The 23,396-nt window shown below is 50.3% G+C and overlaps 1 protein-coding gene across 1 annotated transcript in view; it reads left to right on the top strand.

Annotated features, from left to right (window-relative positions):
• The window catches only part of ITGA11 (integrin subunit alpha 11), a 113,430-nt gene that overhangs the window by 217 nt on the left and 89,817 nt on the right, over positions 1 to 23,396 (top strand). The window lies entirely within an intron of this gene.

Raw genomic sequence — 23,396 nt, 5'->3', positions numbered from 1 at the left:
GCGGCGCGCCTCTCCCGTCGGACCCGGGTGGATCTGGGGCGCGGGGTCCCGCGGGAACTCCTGGCAATCTAGCGGCCCCCGCAAGTTTTGTCAAAGAGGGAGGCGCGCGGAGGCGACTTCGGCAGAGTTTGGTGTGTTTGGGAAGAGTTGAAGGAGCTCAGATTGCAAAGCGCCGGAGGGCTACTGGCCCCGCGGGACGCGCTGGGGACCTCCAAGGGCCACGTTGGGGTTCACGCGCCGCCGCAAGAGACACTCGAGCGTCCGGGGAGCGAGGAGGGCCAGTTCCTGGGCAAGGGAAGGGGAGAGGGCGCGAGCGCTGCCTGGGCTGCGCTCGAGCCTGGAGCGGAGGAAACATCCCAAAGACTGGGGAGCCGCGCGGCGGCCTCGGAAGACTGGGGGAGATGTGGGAGCCAAAAGCCACCCAGAGTCCCTCTGGCCAGAGACGTGGCTAAGCCCCTGCACGGTCTGCCTCTGGGGGGGGGCCAGGGGTAGCCCGGCCAGAGCGCGGGTCCGCCGTCCGGGGCCCCGGCAAGCGCTACCTGACACTGGGTGGAGACTGGGCATAGCCCCCGCCCCGTGCCCCGAATTATGTAATTATTCACTAATCCAGGGGAAACCGCTGCAGCCGAGACGCGCGCCGCCGCCTAATACACTCCAGGTGTCGGGGCGCAGCGGGAACCTCGGGCTGGCCTGGTGCCGGCCAGGAGCTAGAGGCCAGCCCTGGTCTCTCGTGCTGGGGCAGGAGACCCGCACCCCCGCCCCCCACCACACACACACCGGGTACCCGGACGCGCTCGCCACTCGCGGCGCCTCCAGCTGTGATGTTCTAGGGACTGCGCAAGTTCCCCGGCAGCCTGGCCGGCCTGCCCTTCTGTGCGGGCTCCAGGCTGGAGGTGGGGCCGGTGCTGGGGTTGGAGTCAGAAGCTGTAAAGGTCAGGAAGACACAGTGCAGGTTTTCTAGGATCCAGCAGACCGGATAAAGGAGGAGTCAGAGTCCTCAGTGGCTTTTTGCAGGTCTTTTATTGGGATTACCAGGTACACGGCAGGCAAGTGTGCTGGGGGGCCTGGAGGCTGGCAGGCCTCCCAGCCCCCAGCAAGTCTTCACTCTATCTGGGCTCTCCCGCCTTCTCTGCTTCTCTCTCGGCTTCTGTCCGTTCTCGGCTTCTTGGCTTCTGCTGGCGTCCCCGTGACACCGACCTTAAAAGTCCAGTCTCAGCCCAGGTGAATCCCATCTACCCATGCCCACACCCTACCCCAGGTACCGGCCATCAGGCATGCATTCAGGACCGCAAGGATCCATCATCTATCACGATGGCAGGAGGGCAGAAAAGCCTGACATTTTTCCTTACCCTACAGACGCAGAAGTAGCAGGAGAAGCTCCTCGGGGAGCACAGGTGAAGAACCGTCAGCCCGTGCTCCCTCACCACAGCCCCAAGGGAACCGCTAGAAACACGTGCACCGCCCTGTCTGTCTATAGTGGAATTTCTGGGAGGACTTGGTGGAGTTCAGTTCTGAGCCAAGAGCTACAAGTAAAATGATTGATGCCCAAAATTGGGGGAGAGGAGGGCAAGGAAAGCGTTGCTCCCAGACCAACATCCACCTACAAGGGAGCAGCAAGAGGTTCAGGTCATTTAGACAGAAAGTCTAAGGCACTCTGGGAAGTGTCTTCAGAGAGCAGGAGATGCCCCCTGGGGGAAGGGAATGTGCTCCTGGGTCACTCTGGAGAGGTGCAACCATGCCACCGGAACCTCAGGTGGTGGCGATGGCTGCCTCCAGGGCTAGACACAGTCTCCTCAGGAAGCTAAGGACTGGGGTTTTGAAATCAGACCTGGCTTCCGGTCTAGCAGCCTTGGGCAGCTTATGCAGGCTCTCCAACAGGTTTCTTCTTCTGTGAAAGAGAAGCAGAAAAACCTGAGTTCATAGAGTTGAGTGGGCAGTTAAGTGAGGCACTGTAAGAAAAGTATGTAACACTAGGGCCAAGTCCATGGTTGTTAATGTTGTTACTCAAGAAGGGGTAAAAGGAGGTAAAGGAGTGGAGTAAAAGACAGGGACAGGATTTGTGACTCAGAGTTCCCTTTATATGGAGAAAACCACCCCTGAGCTAAGCCTGGTCAGTTTGGGTTCTTGAAACATGGGATTCATGAAACATATCAATCACTGTTAGAACAACATCTGCTTGCAAGGGGCTAGGGATAGGGCCCAAGCGTGTGTACAATCTGGGTCCTGTTTGTAGTTGAGAATGAGGCAAGACCAGGGAAAGCAAAATAGAGGAACTGGGAGGGAATAGTACAGAGAAGCTAAGGGCTGAGATTCAAACAAGAGAAGTTCAGTTCTAGACAGGTAATCAAGGAAGGCTTCCTGGAGGAAGAGTCATTTTTTTGAACTGAGCTTTGAAGGAGTGTGTGGGAGTATAGAAAAGACTTAAAGTGGGACTGCTCTATGTTACCATGCTATTTCTTAGATCTAGCTAGGAACAAAAAGGTAACTTTTAAAACCACAAGTGACTCTGATCAGCTGGACTCTGGAGATTGAAAGGGCCGCAGGGGTCATTGGTTCCACTCCCCTGGCTCCAGAACAAGATTGACGTTAATCTTGCATTCCTGCATCATAAAAATTCAGTGTGAGGATTACCAGGAAGCTTGCATACTGGTGACAGTAGTTTGGCTGAACGGGGCCACGTTGAAAGTGAGGCCATCATGAGTCGGAGCCTCTGTCTTTCTGAAACTCCTTCTACAGCCTGGACAGGGTGATGGGATGGGTCAAACTGTCAAGAAAGTCAGGAAAAAAGTAGACAAGCTCAAAGATTTTTGTAACTGACATTCGGAGAGAGCAGATCCCATTGATCAGAACTTTGCTCTCATAACACATCTGTAGGAAAGGCTGATGAACTGATAATTCTTTAAAAACCCAGTCTTTACTGAATTATCTACTATAAAGACACAGGGAGGTCAGACATAGTGTGCACGTGAAGGCGCTGGGTTCTCCCTGACAGGAATGGATCTGGGTTCTAGTTAAGATTTGTTGTGCTTTAATTTTCTCACCTCCGAAATGGGAATAGTAATAGAATGTATAGAGTTATCCTAAGAGCAAATGAGCAAATGTATATCAGTGCTTAGAAAGTTCCAAGCATAAATTAAATTCTCAAGGCAAGGAGGTTGCCTTTCTTCTCCATCATTATAAACAGCAGCAGCAGCAACATTTAAGGCACTGACCCTTCAGTAAGAGATCTGAGGATGCACAGAGATGTAACTTTCCAACTCAAGTCCGTAAGAAAAGTCTAGAGAAAGTGCTGAGATACTGCAACTGAGAGGAGACATATATGCCAGGACCCTAGATAAACCTAAACTCCCCTGGCCCTTCCCCCAAAGATCTATTCCAAAGTCTTGATTATAATGGAAACTCAGGAATTTTTGCCCTTGAGGCTGTCTTGAAGTCAGTTTAATCTTGGTGTGAGTGTTTTGTGATGTGAGAGACGGCCTATACCATTGGAGTGACCCTTGGGTATCCTTGTGGGAGACAGCTCTCTTCAGCAGAAGTATGTTGTATGGCACAGTACCTGGGACCACTGATGAGCACAGACTGAGAGCGTCCAAGCCCTGCTCTCCAGCTTGGGAAAGTAGAGAAGAAGATGAAGTTTGTCACTTTGCCCCAGCCCACTTTGCTTCAGTGTGAGCTTCTTTATCAGCCAAACTTCTCAGCTCCCATAGCTGATGGACTTCTAGACCCTTCCACAGCAGGCCCTGGGGACCGTAAAAAGATAGGATGGGAATATCACCTTCTCCCTACTTATTTGCCATGCTTCATCTCTATCCTCCAGCAGACCCCCAGAGATGAGATGTCTATCTCTGCACCATTCTCATTATTCCCACCATTTAGGGTTGTGGGCCTTTGAGGAAATCAGATGCTAAATCGCCTTAATTGTTCCCTCTCTGAATCCTTTCTCTCCTCTTCTGTAGTGAAAGCTTCTTCCTTCCTTCAGCAGTGGGAAACTTCCCTTCCATCCTCTCCTGTCATCACTGAGGACAAGACTGTGTTCTAAGCTGACATGGCTTTGCTTTGCTTGCACAGAAGAGAGTTTAGAGGATTCTCAAAACTCTCTTTTCTCTCCATATACCTGACTGTGGAGATTATTGTCTCTGCAGTCTTCAAGGTCTTACTGTGGGAATCAAAATTGAACATCATTCTAGTGTCATTGCAAAGAGAAAGACGCTGTCATGTTCTTCCCCAAGCAGCCACAGCCTCTGCCTGACTTGGAGACCATCAGCTATAAAACAGGCTTTCAAAATGCACTAACATTTCAAAAATAGTATTTCTTCTTGTCTTCATCACTTATGACCCCTACTCCACCACCTGCAAACCATGGGCTAACATCAAGGATCTGTAGCCACTTGAAACTACCTTCCCCACAGTGATCATGAGCTAGTGATGCGTGCACACACATGGAGTGCTTGCCGTGGGAAGCTGTCCCCCTGCAGATGGTCCCCCAGCAGGTACCATCCCCAACTCCATCATGAAAGTCTTGACTTTGATTTCTTAGTTGAACACCCAGAAGTTTGTTACCAGTGTGAGAATAGGGGGAAGAGAAAGATTACCATTGGACATCTTGTATATGCCTCACCAATTTCACAAAGGGTTTTACATTATAAACTTATGACCGGAGGGAGTCACAAGGGGAAATTCAGTGTGGTCAAAGCCCTCCTGTGTCTCCGTCTCTGGGATCCCCCTTCACCCAAATGCTTACCGAGAAGTAGTAGCAATCAGTATGAGCACAGCATGGGAGCCCAGCCACCTGGGCTCAAATTCACTCTAGTTGGGTGGCCCTAGAGTCCCTTTGGGCCTCCTTCTCCTCAGCTGTAATGGGGAAGGATAGTGACTTCATAGTGGGGGTAGATGATCTATTCAGGGTTCGTTTATATGGAGTGCTTAGAACAGCTGTTGGTAGCCCCACAGCAGGCCCTCCCAGAGTTAACAGTAGCAGTTCCCTTCCCGTCATGCATCATGGATGGCTGCCAGGCACCATGTCAGGCCCTTTCTCACATCTCATTTAAGCCCCACCAGAGTTTCATGAAGTCACTACTACGATCACCAGGTTGTGCAGGAGAATGGACAAATGACTTGTCCAAGGTCATGCCAGTAGAGTAAGAGAAAGTCATGATTTGTCTGAACCCAAAGCCACTTCTCTTAATCCAGGCATGAACTCTCTGCGGGAAAATGGGCCTGGAGGATGCCCTCACTGGAGGAGCGGTCTGTAGAGAAAATGAGATCAGCGCCCAAGTGGCCCTTTCCAGGGGCACCCAGGGGTGGCAGCTCCTGCCTTCAGACTCAAGATGTGGTCCCCACAGGGTGTATTGTAAAGCAGGGACTTCTCTCCCTCACTTGCCTCCCAGCTCAGGGTCCACAGGAGCTCGACCACCTTCCCCCAAGTGCCCCGTACTCTGGCCCACTCCAGCTCATCCCCAGGGTCCCTGTAGGGTTTCTGCTCCTCCTTCCCCGCTTCTGCTCCCACTCCCCCTGTCAAAGCCTGCTCTGAGCTCCAGGCCTAACAAGTGTGCTCATGATGAGAAGTATGAATGAGCGGTGACAACTTCATGTCTCCTACCTCAGGGGATTTGCATTTGAACTGGTCTGTTCCTCCATCAAAATAATAAAGGGCTAAAGTTGGAACTTCAGGACAACCAGCAAATGAAGTAGTAGAAGCCAGGATATGTGCCTGGCATGGTCCTGCTGCTCAGCCCACTAGTCCATCACTGATCAGATATGCATACCCCAGTCCTGTGGGGGATGGGCAGCTTCAGCCTATAACACAGAAGCAGCCAGTCTGCGGCTTGGGTGATGCTGCTCTTAAGTGGGCAGAGGTTTTTCCACATGACATGTGGGGTGAGTTAAGCAAGTTGCTATAGCAATGTACTCCAGGGATTCCAAACAGGATGACACAGAGAAGGTGTTCCTGCCCCCATCACTGGCGCTGTTTTCTCCCCCAAAGCTGGGTCAGGCTGCCAGAATCCTGACCCTGCAGATTTCTGGGGCCTATTACACTGCAGTTTGGGAGGGTAGGGGTCATGAAGGTCATGGAAAAATCATGAAATGGGCAAGTGGGTACAGCTTCTGACAGTCTGAAAAAAAAAAAAAAAAAACCCATATATTCATTCTATCAGTCAAAACAGGTGAGGCCAGAGGCTCTGCCAAGGCTTGCATGTCCATTAGATGGGGTTAGTTGAATGATTCCCTGTGATTTTCATAAGATCACGTTGAGAATTCAGGGGCAGGTCTTCTGGCCAGAGGTGAAATTATTAGCCTAATTTGACACTCCCATCAACAGTACTTAAGGACTAGGCAATGCCTCCACCAAAGGTATGATGTTCTAATGGTGGATTTTTTATTTTATATCTGTGGCAGGCAATTAGAACAACATCATTGAAATCATTCTCAATAGACCTCTGTGTGTGACCCCAGTCCTGACCCTCCCTCCCCTCGGTCAGGTCCATACCCAGGTCCTCAGGCTACTACCTCTCCCTCCTGCCAGGTAAGAGGCCATACAGCAATATCCATCTCCTCGCCCTCCAGGGAATTGCTCTTGCCCTGGAGCTCAGAGCCCCTCATATCCAGTGACTGGCGGCAGTCAGAGAGCTCCGTAAATAACTTGTAGACAGAGTTCTTCTCTGAGTTCTCTACATCACTTACCACATGTGCAAGACCCACTACATAATCTGTGCAGCCCAGTACAAAATGAAAATGCAGCGTTTCTTGTTCAAACATTATTAAAAATTTCAAGACAGCCACAGCAGAGTATAAAACCAAGTGGGAACCCTTCTGAATGTGAGCCCCAGAGCAAACCACACAGGTGATAAACCATGAAGCTGACCCTGCTTGTGTGGTTCCCCCCAAGCCTGTAATTTGACAAGGAAGCCCCTATCACCCCCGCTTTGCAGATGAAGAAACTGAGTGACTTGTCGATTTGATCAGCATGTTCTGAACATCCACTAAAGCCCAGGCACCTCCAGATATCTAATTAGGGGTTCCTAATTAGATAAGGAACAGCCTCTGCCTGCAGGGACATGGTGGGGCCAGAAGGACAAAGATCACGCAGACAGCAGGACCATGCAAAGTGCCAGGGTCCTTAGCGGCAGCAGGGTGGCCACAGAGCAGCCTAAAGGCACACAGCCACTGCGTGGGATCATTTTATGCTGTGACATTCAGAAGATGCTTCTGTCTCCAGTTACTGCCCAAGACTTCTTCAAGAGCTTTTTCGGCGGGGGGGGACCTTCAAGCATCTGATGCTGGGCTTTGGAGTAACCACCTTGGTGAAGACAAAAAAGCCAACACTTGATCTGCCGCCCTCCCCTGGTCACGGGACTGTTGGATCCTGCTGGACTAACACAAAAGGGGTCAATTCTCAGCTATTTTTCACCTGCCCATTCGACCTGCCCTCTTGGTCTATCACAGAATTGCAGACAACCAGCAAATCCAGTGGCCCTTCTTCCAGGGTGAGCAGGAGAACAGTGGGTGGTGCAGACCAATGCCTTCACCCAGCCCCAGCACATAGCTTCACTCTCCATCGTAGAGCCCAGCATGGGTATTTTTTAAAGCTCCCTGCTAATTCTCCTGAGCAACCAAATCTGAGAATCACCAGTATAATCTCAACCCAAACCCCATTCAAACAGAAAACACTGTCCAGGGAAGGGAAAGGACCTGCAGAGGCTCAGGAGTCAGGGGTGAAGCTGAGATGTCACCACTTTTCCTGACTCTCAATGCTCTCGTCCACATCACCCGCTGAAGCGACGTGGACTCATGGCCAAGCTGGGCTGGAGACACAACTTGGAGTAGACTCTGAGAGGCTGAGCATGATGGAGAATTTAGGGGTGAAAGTTAGTGGCTGGAAGGTTATTTGTTGGTGACCCTCCCTATGTCCCCAATGAGGCCATAAGATTTTGGTCACTGTGTAAGCTCAAGTGGGAGACCCAGGATAGTCAAAGAGAGACTGCAGGGACACTGATTTGGCCAAGGATCCTGGTCAGAACTGCCCATGGACAGACGGACCAGCACGGAGGTTTAAGGGGGACAAGGGTCAGACCAAGCCTATTAGTCATTTGCATTTCTGGGCCCCACTGAAGCCATTGAGAGCGGTGAAGCACTTTGCTTGGGGTGGGACACCAGCAAAGAGAAGCCCAGACTGGGTGGGACAGGGATGCCCCACCAGGGTGAGAGAGGAGGCTCATCTGTGTGCAGGCAGGAGTGCCCCGAGACCTCCCTGAGCCCCCAACCCAAGCTCAGGTTTCATTACCCCACTTGCCCCCATCTGCCTAGATCTTTCTCAGTGGCAGCCACAGTAGCCACTCCACTGCTTGAAACTCTTGGTGGCTTCCTATTGCCATTACCTTGAGATCGGACTCTTCATCAGAGCTAGCATACCCTGAATAGCGGACACTGCCCTACATTGGGGACTTAGCACATGCAGCACCACCCCACCCCAAGCCCCACTCAGATGGGGCTGCTTAGCTTCTCAAACACACCAGCTTTCTCCAGCCTCACTCACATTGTTCCGTGGCCCATCCTACACTCTCCTTTCCTCTGGCTGCCTCCCACTTATTCTTCGGGTCTTACTTGGGTTCTAGTTCCTCCTGAAAGCCTCTTCTGACCCCCTCAATCAGACCTAGGAAACCCACTTGTGGGCTCTCAAGATGCCATGTACCCACCCACCACACAGTAACACGATGCCTGAACATCTGTCCCCCTGGACCGAGAGCAGGAATCTCATCTGTCAGTCTGTATCCTCCACTCTCACACAGTGCTAGAGAAGTAGGTGCTCAACTGATGTGTGTTGAGTGAATGTGAGAACTGTCTAGCCAAAGAAATGGAAAGATGTTTAAGAAACAGAGAGATGCCTTAAATTTCTTTACACATACAGCCCCAGGAGGTCCCAGCACAGTAGCTTGTAGGAGCCAGGTCCTGTGCTAGGTGCCCTGGGAGGGATAAAACGTAAGAGACGAAGTCCTATCCTTCAAGGACTTTATGGTTTAGTAGGAAAGAATCTTTGAATAAATAATTATATCCAAGGATTAATAAAGAGAGATATAGATAAAAGTCCCTGAAACTTGAGAGGTGAGAAAAAGATCATTTATGAATGTTAGAATTGTAGAGAGTGTGTCAGGACAAACCATCTGATACTGGATGGCAGGGTTCTGGAACACGTGCCACAAGGAACTGCAAGAACAGGACAGTGGGCTGAGTTCAAGAGAGGAACTGAGTGCCAGCTGAGGCCTTTGGATTTAGCAGATGGGGGAGCCACTGAAGGTTTTTGAAGGGGGCTGGTGGCATGTTCTAGTCTGTGCTTTGAGAAGCTTGTGAGGAAGGGTGTATGCGACAAGACCACTGGGGGCAGATAAAGTGATAAGAGCCGCAACAACCCAGGCGAGAGAACACAGAGCCTGCAGGGAAGGTGGTGAGATGAAGCAGGAGGAAGCACCTCTGAGAGCAGAAAGAACAGGGCTCCTCAGCATCATGGTGTCTGGGGGACCAAGGTGTGGGGCCTCTGACATGAGGAGAGTGTGGGTGATTTCAAGTTGGTTTGAGAAGGGGGAAGTTGAGTCAGTCTCGACATGCCAACTTTGCGGGACCTTGGGGCAGGTGGAAAGTTGGCTCCGAGTTTGAAGGCAAACCCACCTTGGAGTGTTTGCCCCAGAGCCTGTCACACATACAAGCCTTAGTGGCAGGCAGGCCTGGATGAGAGGCAGCCCTGGCGCATGGGGCCTCCCATCCCACCAGCCCCTTTCCAGGCCCAGGAGCAGTGATTCATGCCCCAAACTTAAAGAGAACTCAGATTCTGATTTTAAAAGCCTTTCAGAGTAGAAGAAACCAACAAGACGGCCAGGCCAGACCACAAGCCAAGCGTCAGCTGTGGAATGTGCTTATTGCTGATGGTGAGGCCAGTCCAGGGCAGCGATGCTGGCAGGCTTGACAACCCGCTCCCCCCCCAACCCCCCATCATCCTGGATGTGCCAAAATTGTCACAGAGACAGTCCCTCTCTCTTTTCATTGTGGATCTGCCTGCGTTTTGGCAAAACCTGAATCAGCCCCTCCCCCAGTAAGTTCCGCTAGTCCCTCATCATCCTTGGCGTCAGTGCTCTGCCTTCCATCTTCCCGCCTCAGCTCAGCCTGGAGAGCAAGGATCAGGGGCCAGCAGGATGTGGGGGCTGCTGTAGAGGGCACCCAGAAAGATTCCCATGGCTTGGAAAAACAACCACCCCCCTGGTCTCCCGCATCTGACCTGTCCCCCAAGGTTCTTCCACCCGCCACCCAGAGGGATGCCATTAGCCACAAGTCAGCTCATTCAGGTCCCTCTGCCCCCAGCACTGCCTCTTTTTAAAGATTTTTTATTTATGCATGCATGCAAGAACTGGGGTACAGGCCAGAGGTGAGAGGGATGAGAGGATTCACCAGAGCCAGAGTGGCAGGGCTGCCTCTTTTATTCTAAGAGACCTGTGTGACAGGGCTCTCCTGCCTTTATAACCTCATCCTCTAGTCCTCCCTAACTGGCTCATTCTGCTCCACCCACACAGTCCCCAGAATATTCTTCAAACATATCAGGCACCTTAGGCTTTTACCCTTGTGGTTCATCTACCTGGAATGCCCTTTCACCAAATAACCTCTTTCACCTCCTTCATACCATTATCATCTATCTTATTTACTTATCTTGTTCAGCACCACAAGAGCAAGGATTCTTGCTTGTTGTGTTTTCTTGTGTATCCCAAAGTCCCAGCAGTGCCCAGCCATAAGTAGTTATGGAATGAAAGAATGAATCAGTGAAAAGCTGTCCCCAGCCTGCAACCCCTGACACCCCATTAATCAATGCCCTTTGAGATAAGCATCAGCCTCTCTCTGATCCCCTTTCTTACTACACCATCCCCCAGGGGGGCATGCATTCATCCAGTCCTGATGCTTCCAAGAACATTTGTTATTAAAGGTTTTCTTTCCGGACAAGAAGAAGGTGGTGGAAATTGCAGAGGGCGGAGAAGGAGGGCTACTGAGGGGTAGGAGGGCCTGGAAGAGAGAAGGCCTGGACAGGAGCAGATCAGTTCACAGAAGGCAGCCCTGCTGGCCCAACTGGCGCCATGTTGCATATAAGACCCAAGGAGACATGGGGTGGCCTTGTTTTTACACAGTGAAAACCTGGGTATAAAATGGCACTTCCCAAGAAACAAAGTGGATAGAGCAGAATATAAATGCCTTGTTTCCCACAAAAGCGTAGTGATTCAGACATCATCCATATACCACAGAACATGACCATGTCATTTTGCATCCCAGAAGGAGCCGGAAGGGGTTGAGTGTCAGGCCCCAGGTTATGGCCTCCCTGGCAGAGAGACTAAGTCTGCATCAGATGAGGTCCAGTGAGGGGCATATTCTACTGGGTTTGACCTTAGTAAGTCACATCCACTCTTTAGAATTTGTAATGGCAAATATTCTGCTGACCTAATGGGGTTAGTATGAAAATTAGAAATGTTATTCACCAAATAAAATGTGTGGCAGGGATGAGGTGTTCAATAATTGTTCGTTGCAGCAGTAATACAGCAGCCGTAAAGGGCTTCCATGGTCAGACTTTGCTCTAAGCACTCATCTCGTTAACCCTATAAGAGGGGTGATCTTTTCGTCTTCAATTTAGAGAGGAGGAAGCTGAGATAAGTAGACATTAGGTAACTTACTCAAAGTCACCCAAATGACAAAGTCACAGTCTAGGATTTGAACCAGGCAATCTTTCCCCAGAATCTGCAATTCTTGGCTTATATGACTTGCCCTAGTCCCACTGCTGCCACTAAACAAGACAGCCCGCCTTCTTCCTCTGTCCTCATGACCTGGGCCATATCTGCGTAACACCTTGACTGCTCTAATGTCATAATTTTCTTTAAATTGACTTTCAATCTACTCAATATTTTCACTTGACCTCATCCTAAGCAATAATTACTGTGAAATCTCAGTTCTGATTTGCTCACAATTTTTAGCACCCATTAAATACATGAGTAGTCAAGTTGTGATTGTCATTCTTGTCCCACCTGAACTCTTCCCTGCCCTATAGTAGGGGATGCTGGGTTACACTCAGGTTTCACCATTCAGCCCTCAGGAAGGGCAGATACCGCTCCCCTATCCCCATGCATCCAGACCTGAAGTGTGATGGGCTCAGGTATTACTGGGGGGACTTTCATGGGATGGACCCAGAGTCCAGTCATCTATGGCATGATTTCTGAACTGCTCTCTCTCCCTGGAGGTTTGGCCCCCTCCAGGACCAGCTCTCCAGGATGTGTCTAGAGAAACTGGCACGTGTTCAGGCAACAGGAGTGGCCATTTTCTCTTGTGGTCAGCCCACCTCAGTGTGAACACATTCCCACTACCTGGTGTGTGGGTCCTTTGCCATTTCTGCAGTGCTGCTTGGCCCCACTGACCTGATCCCCCTTGTTGGTGGGGTGGGGCTAGAAAGAAGAATCTTCCCAGGGCACCCACTCATGATAGTGGAGAGAATTTTTATGTGGAACCATAGGCCAAAAGTTCCAGATCAAAATTTTACTAACAGGGGGCTGGCCTAACATTGGGAGTGGGGTGGCATGGTGAGGGATGTGGTGGGGAGCAAGGAACCACTGAGAAGGGGAGTCCAAATCACTCTGTTGTCTCCATGAAAGAAGAGGAAACCTCCAATTCGCTTCCTAAAAAGTTTCTTTAGTGAATGTAAGTTAGGGTAGAAAGACACTCATTCCTTCTTCTGGAGCTTAGCAGTTTCAGAAAAGCCTCCTCTTTCAGGTAGTCCTCCTGGGCAACCACAAAAGTGATGGTTAAATTTCTGTGGACTTCTCTCTCTCATCTTATCAGCAGCACCCCACTCTCCTCTAGACTGCCTGGCCCCCTGGAGCAGCTGGCACAATTCACTTCCTTCCCTTACTTTTTCTTCTGTGTCACTTTCTGCCATCCTGCCCTGTGCCCAGCACACACCCCTTTTAGTATCTTGGCACAACCTCAAGTTTACTCCCCAGCCAGGAACCACTCATCTTCAGACCCTGGCTCTCTTCAGCTTAGTAGGCAGTAAAATAAGTGCAAACTAATTCCCACAGAGGAGTTCATGGCTCAAAGAAGAGTAGACCTCCCCAGTTCTTAACTTATATTTTAGGAAAGGCTATTTGAAACCAACTATGATTTAGCCCAAATAAGCCAGACTAGTCCAACCCAAAATGTTGTAAATGTGGAACCCCAAACCTGGGGCTGGATTACACGCTCACTAACTGGACCCTCCAAGTCTGGTATAAGGAAAAGCCTTGGACTGTAGAGGAGGATCTCTGGGTCAAGTTCATGTCTAGGCTTCATGTTTCCAGAAATTCTTCAGGGCTCTGCTTCTATGTTCTGTGAACATTGCCTCAGCCAGATTCTCGACTCTGATTATAAAGCCACATGTAACAAGAGAAAGAAGTTGACAACCAGAACTCTATTTCATCTAGAACACAACCTAGTTGACTGTTTTCAACTATAGGTCCCTAAGGAGTCCTGGGCTTCAGGGACCTCTGAGGGACCTCAGCATCTGCCTTGGTAGGATCTTGGAGCCTGAACATCCCAGACAAGTACCCTCCAAGGTTTGCATCCCCCCAGTGACAGGGAGCTCATCTCCTCCCAGGGCAGATCTTTGTTGTCTCACAAAGGCAGCAGGAAACATGAGCCCTTAATTCCCATAAGTATCTAAAAGTAACAGTAGACATTTTAGGATTGTTTTGAAGCCATGAGAAACTGACAGACTGAAAATCTAAGGGCTTCAGCCTAACCCTCAGAGAACCAAAAACACTCCCACTACCAGTATCCTCCATCCCTACCAAGTCTAGCCAATAATATCGAGCTTAATTTGGGCTAGTAGAGTTCTATGTAGCTAGAGAACTTTTCAAAATGGTGTGGGTGTATCCACTGTAGGGTGGGCCCTGCAGACTTGGAAGGGAAGGGCCCCCACAATTGCTTTTTTTAGTTTGTACTCAAACACCAGGGACAGACCAGCAGTTCTCTGGGTCCTCACTGGGAAAGCCCTGCCACAAATTGCATATCCTGTACCTAGTCCTGCTCTTGCTTTGCCCAAACACTCCCTGAGCTGGGGCTAACCCCGGATGCACAGGACCTTGATCTACACACCCATGACAAGCTGAAGACAATCTTAGCAGTTGGAAAACCAAAACCAAACTGTCCAAGCTCTTTGAGCTGGTTAGTAGCGCAGCAAAGGGAGGGATTCAATCTCCAATTCAGTTCCCTTTGAAATGGACCATGGCCTGGATCAGAGTGGGCAGGGCCACCACGTACTGCTGAGGAATCTGTACACTGCATAACTCAATCCACCACAATGTAAACAGCGCCCTCTGCGGTTGTGTAGTGTAGTGCAGTGATCCAGGGAATGGGAGGGGTGGGGGGGGAGGAGGTGTGAAGGTGAAGAAAGGTAAAGAAAGTGGTGACAGTGTGCTAAATGGGCTATCCAGGGATTTAGAGATAGAGCATCAAGTGTGTGCCTATTACAGACAAGAAAACAGGGCCAGGAAGAAGAAGAGGTCCAAAGTCATAAAACAAGTTAGAAGTCATGCTGGGATTGAAACCAAGGCTCCTGTAGCCAAACTCAGTACTCCAACTTCCCTCCCTCCCGGAGGCTCTGACTATCACATTCCCCTTAGACTCCTGTTGGCAGGTTAGTGTATGAGGTTCTTGGAGGTCTGATGCTTCAATTTCTGTTTTTTAGTCTCTTTCAACAAATGCATGTGAGCACCTAGTGTGTGTTTGACATTATCCTAAATGCTGAGGATAAAGTAGGGAGACAGACCCGCCTTCAATGCTGACTCCTGGGATGGGGTGGGGGAGATTCTGTATTTGTAGCATTCGCCATGGTAGAAATCCTCCCTCATGGTCAGCTTTCAACCACCAACATGCGGCGCTAAATAGGAAGTGTGCACACCGTCTTTGTGAGCAGGGTCCAGCATACTACTGGCTCCTTCCCTGTGGACCTTAAACTCCAGTATAGAGGAGATGGTTTCCAAGTAATAAAATATCTGTCATTACCTTTAATTGTAAAAGAAATATGGAGGATGATTAGAGGGAGAATAGCATGTTCTCCGTGGTCAGGGAAACTTTCTTCAAGGTTAAGATATTAAAACTGGAGGTTGAAAGGAGTGTGGCTGAAAGTTGTAAGGGATGAAAATCATGGACTGGCAAAGGCAGGTCCTGCCCAAGCTGGAGGGTCCTGGAGCAGGGTCTGGAATCTACCCTACATGCCAGGGTAGACTGCAAATTTTCTGGGAGGACCGCAGAAAATTTTAAGCAGGAAAGTGCCAGCCAGGTATGACTGGCAATTTTAAAAGATCACTCTGGCTGATGTGAAGAGCATAGCTTGGAACTTAGCATAAGTAGAATAAAGGGACCAATGAGGAGGCTTTACAACAGTCCAGGCACAAAAGGATGAGAATGACTTGGTCTGGATGATGTCAGAGGAAATAGAAAAGAAATTGAGAGAATAGAAACTGCAGGATTTTCCAGTGGGAAATGAAGGGAAAACATGAAGAAAAATGCCCAAGCTTCTGACTAGAGTAGTCAGGTGGTAATGCACATCCTGAGACAAGGAGACTTGGGAAAACAGGTTTGGAAAGCTACATTTTTTGGTCACGTGAATGTGAGGTGCTACAAGATGTCCAGTGAAATGTTTTATGGGCAACTGGATGTGAGGGTTGATTGTGGGGCTGGAGGGCAGGACTGGGCTGTGACCTGAAATTCTTTCGAGTCAGGGTCACTTTGTAGTGGGTACAGCAGGGCAGTGCTCAGCCAGATCTTGTCCTGGCAATGGCCTTCAGGTGTACAATTGAAGTCACAGCTTTTGGCTCCAGTTTTTCAGGGTGTGTGTTTGTGTGTGTGTGTGTGTGTGTTTCAGTTGGCCATGCCTTTATTGCAATTTAACTAAACTTATGGCCCAACAATTAATAGTATCAGTATTGATGTGGGTTTGTTTGTTTGTTTACTTCTGTATAGCAGCTAAAGGAAAGGGGAAAGCATGAAAGCTAAAGGAAAGAGGTTCATTTTGATCACTTTACCTACCTAAAAAAAGGAATAATGATGTAAGGCAGGAAAATGCACTGGCTTGCATTAAACTGTGAGTCCTGCTCCTGAAGGATCTGTGTCTGTGTGTTCTCTGAAGTCAGGAGATGGCTGTCCAAGGCTGGGAGCAAAAACAATGTTAATTACAACAAATTTGAGCTTGGTGTTTGCTGTTTTCAATTTTTAGGCCTGTTTTTCATGATCTTGACATCTGTTTAACCAGCACATTGGCAAACTTCTGATTTCTTTAAAAAAAAAGAAGAAGAAGAAGAAACAGAAAGGCATTCCTTGCTCTGGCCGTCACTCATGCCTTCACTCCATCGGCCCTCTGAGTGCTAGCGCCAGTGTCTGTCAGCCCGGGTCCACCTGTCCTGGCAGGCAGCCAGTCTCCTCCACAGCCCGGAGCCGTGGCTTCCTCACTGCTCCAGGAGGCTGCCCAGCTCATGTCTGATTGTTTGTGATCTAGAGAATTCTTCCTTATATACAGCTGGAAATGCTTTGCAGAATTGAGGGGACATTGTGATGAGTCACACGTTAGCAAGTATTCATTTATCCGGTGCAAAATAGGAACGCAGCAACATGGCTGTTTTATGATAAGACAAGACACGGAAGGAGGAGACAGAGGCAGGCAGGCCTGGGTAGGCATCTCCAAGGTCATCAGGGTCACTGACACCCAGTGTGTAGCATGAAGGCCCAGGAGACCCTGACTGCAGAGCCCTGTTCCTTGACAGGGCTGTGGGTAAAGGGAAGGCCCCCTGTATCCCACTGGTTCAGTCCTTCTGGGATGAAGAGCAGCTTCAGCTGACCAGGTTGTGCATGTCCTTCATTCATTCACAAGTTTGATCAGTCAGCTTTGTGGAGAACCTGCAGGGCACAGGGGTGAGGATGGCTAGAATGCCCTTCTGTTCAGTTAAAGTAACTTCCCTTTGGACCAAAGGTAAGGTGAGTGTCGCGTCTTCATGGCTTTGGTGCAAATGAAAGCATCACAGGCAGAGCCATATGTGGTCCAGCTGGAGGCGGGGTCATCCTTGAGCATGAGTAGAGGATCTGGGACCGCACTGAGGAGCTGTCCTCTCACAACACAGCTGGCCCTGGTGTGGGAGAGGACTGTTACCTGGGAAGCAGGCAATAGAGTCTCAGCACAGGCCCCCGTTTCCTCTCCTGTTCAGAGGGATAAAAAATCACTAGTCACTCGTTAGAAATAAATGAAATACTCTGGCCCTTGGTAGATGCTCCGACAGGGGCAGCTGAGTCCCTTGGGGATTCCAGGAAGGAAAAGAACAAGAGCTCTGGGGAGAGGGGAGGGGGAACCCCTGCTTTAAATGTGCCCCCCTACCTGAACTTGGTCATGCAGGTGACCTTCCTGAGCCTGTCTCCTGTGAATGAAAGAAGCCCCACACCCTGGTGTGAGGCTTATCAGTCCTGCACCTGCTGTCGGTGGCACTCAGTAGCAAGGGATGCCGGGCAGGAGGGACAGCCTGGGGCTGTGTAAGAAGGAGAGAACATGGCAGGCATGTTGACGGGGCCTGCAGGACACACACAGGGCCCCGCTGACGGGGGGAACAGACAGGGAGAAGGACGGGGGTGGAGGAGACCAGGAGCCGGCTTGGCGGCGGAGCACAGCGTCCTCCTGTGTGGACGGTGTCAGAGCCGCCTGTGCGGACCTGGTGAGACGGTGCCCCATTTAGCCCACTGAACACCTCTGCACACGCGTGAGGGCGTCTCCAGGCCCAGAGCCCAAGTGGGACCTAGAGCCTGCCCGGAGACAAGGTCCCCCTCACCATCCACACGGGGACCTCTGGTTTCTGACGCGCTTTTTTTAACACATTCAACACTCAGGGGGCCTGGTCCAGGGCTCCTCCTCCTGGGAAGCTAGGCCTGGGGCCACAGCCACCAGGAAATAGCCACAGGCTCTCTTAGAGCAGCTGGGGCCAGACGCAGGGGTGGGGGTGGATGGGGCGCCTCTGGCTCCCAGTGAGGTCATTTCACTAAGAGATCCCCTGTGCTCACTCCATGAGGAGAGCTGACGCCCTTCCATGGAAGCCTCCATGTGGATTCCCTCTCCCTCCCTTTCTCCACCCGGGACAGAGATGACCCTTCGGATGGAGGCATCGCCTCCACAGGCCCGCTCTGTTCTCTGGACTCCATGAGGAGAAAGCATTCCTGCCTGTCATCACCTCCCCTCTGCCCTCTCCGGCCAATTCACACACACACACACACACACACCAGGCTCCCCCCGTGAGCCATGTTCTGGCCTACATGAGAGGCTGGGACAGCCAGGGATTTGAGGTGCCATCCAGGGATTAGGGTGTATCCTGTTTCTTCAACAGAGGAGAGGGAAAGAAGGACAGTGGTTGGCTGGTGTCATGAGGGGTTGGAGGAATGTGAAGTAGGGTGGAAGCCCTTAGGATTTCTAGAGAAAAAGGTAACAGGATCATGACCAGCTAGATAGATGGGCAGTCACAGCCAGAAGGGCAGTCATTTTGTGGTGACCTGAGATGCTGCTGAGTTGAACAGAGAAGCTAGAAAACAGGGTGGTCTTTTGCAGAAGTGAAAAGACTTGTCCTCCTGGGGAACTGAAGTTTGAACCAGTTTGCTGCTGAAAAGCCGGAGGCAGGGGTGCCAAGGGGAGGGTGCAGGGGAAAGGTGAAGGTGTATCAGGGCACTGGCATGGCATCACCAGGCCTGTCCCCCGCCCATCACAGCCCCCAATTCTGATAACATAGCAGATCTAGCTGAGTGTTGAGCCCCTGAGAGTAAGGGGAGTGTGTCAAAAGTCATTTTCCTAAGTGACTTGAAGCTGAGGGACACCTGGGCTGGACCCAAGTGCTGCCAAGGAGGAAATGAATGACCTCAGTCCCCAAAGCCAGTCAAGAGACACCAACATGGACCATGGCCATCTGCCTGCCTCTTGGTGTCCCCGGGACTCCTACTACTCCTCCCCTCTGAAGGGAGGCAGGTTTGGAAGTGAGCCCAGAGGAGAAGGGACACAGGCTCAGAACACCCCAAATTCCTGGTGCTGCCTGCTTATTTCTGTAAGGGAATCTGAGATCCAGAGAGAAGTATCATGTTCAAGAGTCACGTTCTGCCGGTCAGTGGCAGAATATTGGTGAGAACGCAGGTCTCCTGGCACCCAGCCTGGTTGTACTGACCACAGCAGCCCCAGCTCTAGGCAGGGAGCACCACATCCCCACATCCTCTTTTCTGAGTCTTTGAACCAGGTGTCCTGAAGTCAGGAGTCCACCCTCCACCCCTTGACCTTCATAATGGTCTTCTGGACATTTCTCCCCAGTCAGCGGGTCAGCATTCCCACTCCTAGAACATCCCAGGGAGAGACAAGCCTCAGGCATCCCAGTCAACCCATAAGTGCAAGGATTCAGTGCAATAGCCTGGCACCCACAATTTTTGAACTAAGAGGGATCTGAAGGGAATGGTGGAGACCCTGCTACTTGTTCTAAGTATCCTCAATGAGGTTTTAGCAGCACAGTCCAGTTCCAGGGCTGAACTTGGCTTTCTTGGAAAGGTGACCACATTGCCTGGACCCCCACCAAGGCTCCATCCTTCTGACATCGTGTGTGCCCCCAAAGCTGCAGCCAGGGAAGTGGAGCCCTTTGGCCAGGTCTCCACAGTTCAAGCGAGCAGGGAGGCAGCTTGGCCTGGGCAATGCAGAGCATTAGATGACAATTCTCTTCACTCCTTCTCTTTGGCTTGGAAATGAAAATTGTGATCATATTTGCCCAGAGAGCTCCCTTCCTAAATGTGTTTGGCTCCAGCCAGCATTCAGAGGAGCTTGCATTCCTCCACACTGCGTGGCCTCCAGTTCTAAATTGTTTGCGGAGACTCAAGACAGATGTTTTCATGCTGACAACTGGAAGCTAGTTCTGTGTTTGCCCAAGAGAACCTTACTGACATGTGCCAGGGCTGGGCCTAGGGTGGCAGAGAGCTGTGCCCTCTGGTTTTACCAGGGGGAAATTGAGGCCTGGGGAGTGATTCTATGAACATACTGCCAAGTTCATGACAAAGCTGAGATCAGGACCCAGATCACCTCAACCTGCTCAGTCTTCTCTCAGCTTTACTTCCAGCTCTAGTGACCTGCAGATAAGTGTGGTGGCCCATCCATGTGACTGAAGACTTTGAAGACCACAGGTCATGCTTTATCTGATTTGGTGTTCCCCACCCCCCAGCATGGAACCTGGGGCATCAGAAACCCAAATACCCAGCAAAATTGAAGGACTCTAGGAAAGTGTCATACAGAAGAAGAGGTTAATAAGATGGACATGAGGCTGGTGACCTTAGACAAATCCCCACCCCTTTCCTAACCTTAGCGCTCTCACTTATTACAACAGGGGTCTTAAAACTGATCAAGTGACTCTCAAACTATATTCCAGGACACCCTAGGGTTCCAAGGAAGTATCTAGAACTGTACAGGGTAGAGCCATTCCCTGCCCTCTACCCCTAACCCTGACCTCAGTTACTTGTGTCTGCTTTTTAATATATTTTATTCAAAAAATGTGGGATTCACTGCCAGAAAGAAAGTTTGGAGACCTCTAGACTATTTGGTCTCTAAGATCCCTGCTTGATCTTAAAAATAAAATTCTAATAAAATTCTAATTCCCTGATCACATATTTGCTACATGCTGCCTTTTAGCTACTGGTAAATAGTCTAGTGAAGAGTTCATGCCCCACGGCGACTGGGAGAAGAAGAAGAAGCCCAGGCGCCCAGAGTTAATGCTGAGCGTCTGTCTGCATGTCTGTTGGTCTGTGTCTACCATTCTGGGTCCTGAGGAAGCAGCCTAGTTCCCAGGCTAGGTGTGTGGCTCAGGTAGGAGGAGTCATGACCCACTTGCTAGGCCACACTGCTTCCCTAGGCTAAGTGCAGGCCTAGCCCTCCCCCAAGGTGGGCATCCTGGGGAGAGCTGAGAAGGCAATTCTCAGAGAAGGCAAAGGGTTACTACCCTCAGAAGGCAAGAATAAGTCCCACAGATGCCCAGTCTCCCTTCTTGTACATCTTTGTCCTTCCCTTTGTGAAATTGTTCCTCTCTGACTGTCAATTAAGAGCCAGACCATATGAGTTACCACTCACTACCTAATGCCATGTAATAAATAATTCCCCCAAATCTAAGATAAGCTCCACTGAGTAACCCTGCTGGGCTTGCTGGGCTTGCTGGATTCACTCGCAGGGGAGGGCTGAACTCAGCAGGTTGACCAGGGCCACTCAGCTGCCTAAAAGAAGAGCCTCCCCTTCTTTTTCTGGGTTCCGTGGGGGAGCCTGAGCAGATATTTCCCACAATGAGAGCAGGCATTCAAGTGAGCAGCAAAGCCAGACAAGGCCTCAGCTCACTTCATTTCTGCCTCATGTGACCCAGCCTAAAGTCCACCCCTTAAGTGAGAGGAACTTTGAGGTCATGTGGCAGAGAGCATAGACAGAGTAAAGAATGGGGCCTAACTACCCAGTCTAGAGCAGGACCCTGTTCTCATATCCCAGATGTGCCATCAACCAGATATGACTTGGGTTTAGTTATAGAAGTTCTGTGCCTCAATTTCCTTATTTCAAAAATCAGGACCATGAAAATACCTACAGCATAGATTGTTGTGAGGAATTAATAGCATTTAACAATCTCATATGTGATCTTAACAGTGTGTTGTTTATTGTTAGGCAGAGCTGAATTTCCTCTTTTTTTTACTGAGCACCTACTATACCCCTAACAAAATTTGTACAGTCATGCATTGCTTAGCAGTGTTTCAGTCAACAATGAACCGCATTTACACCATTGGTCACATATAACTATACCACATAGTATAGTGAGTGTGCCAGCTAGTTTGTGTAATTACTCTGGGGGGTTTGCACAAGGATGAAATCACCTAACAATGCATTTCTCAGACTGTATCTCCATCCTCAAGCCACCTGTGACTGTAGAGGAAATGAAGAGATAAATGAAGCCCAGTCCTTGCGCTTAACATTTCCCAGAGTCCTGACATGAGGGGAAGATGTATGGAATACCTTATATCTCATGTTTAGGTTCTACTCTGACATTTAACAAGTCTTGGTTAAACTCCAACATGCATTCAGGTAAAAGCAGAGCTGCTGCCCGAGGGACACCCACAGGCCAGTTGATTTCTCTGTCACCCAGGCAGCTACCTGTGGAGAAGGGGCTGCACACTGAAGGCCCCAGGGCTCCCGAGGGTGGAGCCTGTATCCCCACCCTCTGAGGACTTCCTAGAGGAGGTTTTCTATGATGACAGCAGGCCTCCTGCTTCTCTCCTGGCTAGGGCCATCTCTCCAGGAGAGGGCTTCCCACAGCTGGCTAGAAGCTTCTCTAGTGAGGGGACCACCTGCTCCCACTCCCCTCTTTCATACCTCACTAGGACCTGTTATAGGGGCCTAGGCTAGGGCCCTCAGGCCTCCCCAGCAAGCCCCCAAAGCTGGCCTTCCCTTCTTTGATGCCTATCTTTGAAACCACGGCCTTGGGGCAGAAGGGAAAGATGGCTGGTGCCAGAACACTTTTGTTAGTTCCTGGAGAGCAAGACATGATATAAACCATCTGGGCATCTAGAGCACATTTCTGTCTCACTTTGGAATGTGTGACTGTTTTCCAGAACAGCAGGTGGTCCACTTTACCATTTCCTTTCACTGAGACCAATTTGGGAAGACAGAGGTATATACCAGACAGTTTGGGTAACATTTCCAGCTTCCTTCACCCCATCCCAGCTCCACAATCTGGGGCAAAGGAAAGCTCCTGCTTACACAGGTGCAACCCCGGGCAGGGCCCAGTGTCCAGCGAGCCTGGGGCTGCCAGATGGAAGGATGCTGAGATGTTCTCTCTCAGGCTCCACAGAGCGGCTTCCGCTTGCTGTCTGCTCAAGCCTCGTGCTTTAAGGACTCAATGGGCTCTCAAGACCTTGGGACTCTGGTTGTTTCCTTTGGTGGACCTGGGCCCTGTGTCTCCCTATTGAGACCAGGGCCTCACCAATCAATTCTCCCGCGAGCAGGATCTGAGGGCTGGGGGCCAAGGGTGGGCGAGTTTCGAAGAAAGGGTGGATGAGAGGAGGGCAAGCCTGGGTGAGACCGCTGCAGTGAGGCGCTCAGTGCTTCACTGAGGGGAAGAGTGTGAGGTCTCAGCGTGCATCCTTGCCGCTTCCTAGCTGTGCGACCTTACCCAGTGACTACCTTCTCTGTGCCTGACTTTCCTACGAAATGAAAATAATAATATACAGCTGACCCTTGAACAACTCTCTGACAGGTAAACAAATCATCTTGTCTTCAGAAAGGCTCATCTTGTCTGGAGAAATTTTTTAATCTTCTCAGATTAAAAAAA

Source organism: Talpa occidentalis, unplaced genomic scaffold (genome assembly GCF_014898055.3).
Source record: "Talpa occidentalis isolate TD23 unplaced genomic scaffold, MPIMG_talOcc4v2.1 talOcc4.11, whole genome shotgun sequence".
NCBI classification, from domain to species: domain Eukaryota; kingdom Metazoa; phylum Chordata; class Mammalia; order Eulipotyphla; family Talpidae; genus Talpa; species Talpa occidentalis.
This window is presented reverse-complemented; position numbering and strand designations above follow the sequence as displayed.